Below are 3,773 nucleotides of genomic sequence, written 5' to 3' on the forward strand. Positions count from 1 at the left end.
TCCTTAAGGACTCAAATAGACACAGGATCCCCATTGTACTGGTGCTGCACACACACAAGGAGATAAACTCCCTGCCCCACAACATTTCCAACTGAAATAGAAAAAGGGAGAGTTGGGAAAAGAGAGGCCAATGGCTTGGCTGAAACCCCACTTGAGACCAGTGTTCTGATCTCTAGCCCTGTGCCTTACTTGCTGGAGCACAGTGTAAGACATGTTGGATCACATAAACTCTCCATAGCTTAAGCATTAGAGCACTCGTCTTGTAAGCCAAGGGTATCTCGACAATTTGAGACATTTGCGAGGACTAATGGAGAATCCAAGGAACACAGACAACAGGCTGTCACAAATGCAATAGGCTTCTGACAAGGTCAAACGATTATTTAAAATGCATTGGGGGAATGTGAGAATGGGGAAAAAATCTATTATATAATAACTGAATACATAACTTTTTTTTACTGGGCTGGTTGGTCACTTGTTAGCTGGTTTGATTTTCTGCTGGAAAAGTAGATTCTGAAGAGATTACACATAGTGAATCAGTAGTTTGCACCAGAGCCCCCTTAAATCCAGCATTTTTCAGACTGAGGCTTTTCACTTTTTTGGAAAAAATCCTGGTTTCTTTTAAATTATCTATTAGCAATATATACTGTATACATACTTGAAGGGATTAAAGATGATGGAGATATATATCATGCATGACTTATCCTAAACAGACCCTTGCCTTTGTTTAATGTGAGACTTTCAGAACATTTTTATAAGACAGGAAGAATTAAAAGGGAAATCTAATAAATTCAAAATAGAACATTATTATGATTATATCTCAAATTACCTTACAAGTATTCAGAAAATGTTTGAAGAATTATTTAAAAACACTCAAGAGCAAAACAGAAAAAAAGAAACTAATTTATTGCCACTTAGTACTGAACAGTTCCTGGTCATGCCAGCTGGTAATTTTTTAGTTCATTTCTTTTGTTCTGGGAGAGGTTGTGATGCCCACAGGAAGAGTAGCCTGATGCAGATCCCTTTAAAGTCAAGGGGAACCTTTCCCTTGATCTCAGTAGAAGTCCTCAATTCTTTGCTGAAAACTCTCAAAACTCAGCTGATGGTTAATGTAAACAAATACTTAAAGATAGAGGCAAAGATTTTCAAAGCAGCATAGGAAAAGTAGAAACCAAATCTCAATGCAACTAAACAGCTCTTTCCTGGTATGCAGGAGGTGCTGGGAGAGAGGGGAAGGAGTTGATAAGTGGGGTCCACAGACCCCCTGGGATACCCTCATGGACCCCAAGGGTCCATGGATCCCATTTTGAGAAAGACTGACTAAGATGGTTCCCTTCTGACTAGTGAGATGATTTATTCCAATTTCAATCAATTTCTCTGAATTCATAGGAAAACCCTACATTTCGGCAAAGCTTTTATCAGGGCTTTGTTGACCTCTTTGTTTCTCAGGCTGTAGATGAGGGGATTGATCAGCGGTGTCAAGACTGTGTAGAAGAATGAAAACACTTTATTTGGGGATCTCAGGGCCCTGGTGTTTGGTAACATGTAGACAGTTATTAGGGTCCCATAGAAAACTCACCACGATAAGATGGGAGGAACAGGTGGAAAAGGCCTTCTGTTTCCCAATGATGGAAGGGATTCTCAGGATGGTGGAGATGATATAAACATAAGATGCCAGAGTCAAAAGAAATGAGAGAACGATGTTTATGGAAGAGAAGTTGAGGGTCGACAAGGTAACCAGAGAAGTGTCACTGCAGGAGAGATTAGTGACTGGGGTGAGATCACAAAAGAAATGATCAATTTCATTGGGGCCACAGAAGTCTAACTGTGACATTAAATTTATTAATATGGATAGAACGATGAGTGAAATTAACCAAGATCCAGCTGCTAGATGCATACAGAACCTGACATTCATAATTGTTGCATAGCGCAGAGGTTTACATATCGCTAAGTATCGATCATAAGACATCACAGCTAACATACAACATTCAGCAGTTGCTAGGAAACCAAACCAATAAAACTGAACCATGCAGCCCATAACAGAAATGGTTCTGTCCCCTGACAGATAAGTGGCCAACATCCTGGGCAGGATGGTCGAGGTGTAGGTGATCTCCAAGCGGGACAAGTTCCCCAGGAAGAAGTACATGGGAGTGTGAAGGTGCTGATCAGCCACAACTAGAGCTACAATGAGCATGTTCACAGCCATAGTGACTATGTAGATCCCTAGAAACAGGAAGAAGAACAGAATTTGCAGTCCAGGGAGATTCCCGAATCCCAGCAGGATGAATTCTGTGATAGACGTATGATTTTCCCCTTCTGCTTTCTCCATTCTCCATGTACTGCAACTAGTGATTAAAAAAAAGTACTGATTTATTAAGGAGTTTGCTGTACAATGTTGTGGTTTTCCTTTATCTCATTTATTATAAATTCAGAGTGCCCAAGAAGACCAGGGTTTATATTCCCTCCCAGCTGAGGAATGGCTTCTCATCCAGTTGTTGCACAGAGATAAGGATAGATTTTCCCCCTCATCCCAGCCAAAGAGCAAGAACACAGTGAATTTCTCATTTGTCTACACCTGTTCTCAACTTCTTTCATTCATCAATTCATGGAGTTCCAGGCTAAATGGGACTATTAGCTCATCTCATCTGACATCCACTATAACACACACCAAAGAATGTCCCCAGTTAGTCCTGCATTGAGCTCAATTATTTGTGTTTGGCTAAAACATATTTTCAAAAAAGCAGCCAGAGCCAGATACTTAATGGTATTTAGAAGACTAGTGGGATTTTCAAAGGCATCCAGGCAACTAAAACTCATTGATCTGAATGGGTGTTAGGCAGGTAGCTACTTTTGAAAATCCAAGTAGGCACCAAAATACCTTTAAAATTCTGGACAAGGGTGACTTGCTCAATGCCATACAGAAAGGCAGTAGTAGAGCAGAGAATAGAACTCAAGTCTAGTCTAGAAACCAAATGACTAGCTAGATCAGGGTTTCTTAGACAGGGGTAACCGCTTGTGTAGGGCAAGTCCCTGCTGGGCTGGGCCGGTGTGTTTACCTGCCCCATCCGCAGGTCTGGCGAATCGCTGCTCCCACTGGCCATGGATCATTGCTCCAGGCCAATGGGAGCTGCTGGAAGCAGAGCAGACCAAGGGATGTACTGGCTGCTGCTTCCAGCAGCCCCCATTGGCCTGCAGCGGTGAACAGTGGCCAGTGGGAGCTACGATTGGCTGAACCTGCAGATGGGGCAGGTAAGCTCACCTGCCTGGCCCACCAGGGGCTTTCCCTCCACAAGCGGCGACCCCTGTTTGCGAAACCCTGAGCTAGTGTCTTAACCATTGGGATACCCTTCCTCTTGAGAGCTGAGATGGAGCAATAAATGACCAGAGAAAGTTTGTTCCATTGGTGTCACTACTTAATCTGTAAGGATTTCCAGTCTCCATGCATTTCAAATGTAGAGCCCTTTCCTATGTGGTGCTCAGACACACTACAGAAGATACATAGCATCTCACAGGTCTGGTGTGGGCAGGCACATAGGAATCTGCACTACAGGAAGGGCTGAGTCGGCAGCTGAGGAACAGTTGAGAAACTGAGGAGAAAGGTGGAGAAAGGTTTCTGAGAAAATGAAGTGTTGTCCAGGGTAGGGAGACAAACAGATAGAAGGATGTGTAAGGTGATTGATGGATAGACAGAGGAGTTTTTATGGGAACTATCCGAAGTTTAAGGAGATAGATAGATAGATTGATAGATAGATGTGTAAGGGACTGAACAGAGATTT

Source organism: Gopherus evgoodei, chromosome 21 (genome assembly GCF_007399415.2).
Source record: "Gopherus evgoodei ecotype Sinaloan lineage chromosome 21, rGopEvg1_v1.p, whole genome shotgun sequence".
NCBI lineage: Eukaryota > Metazoa > Chordata > Testudines > Testudinidae > Gopherus > Gopherus evgoodei.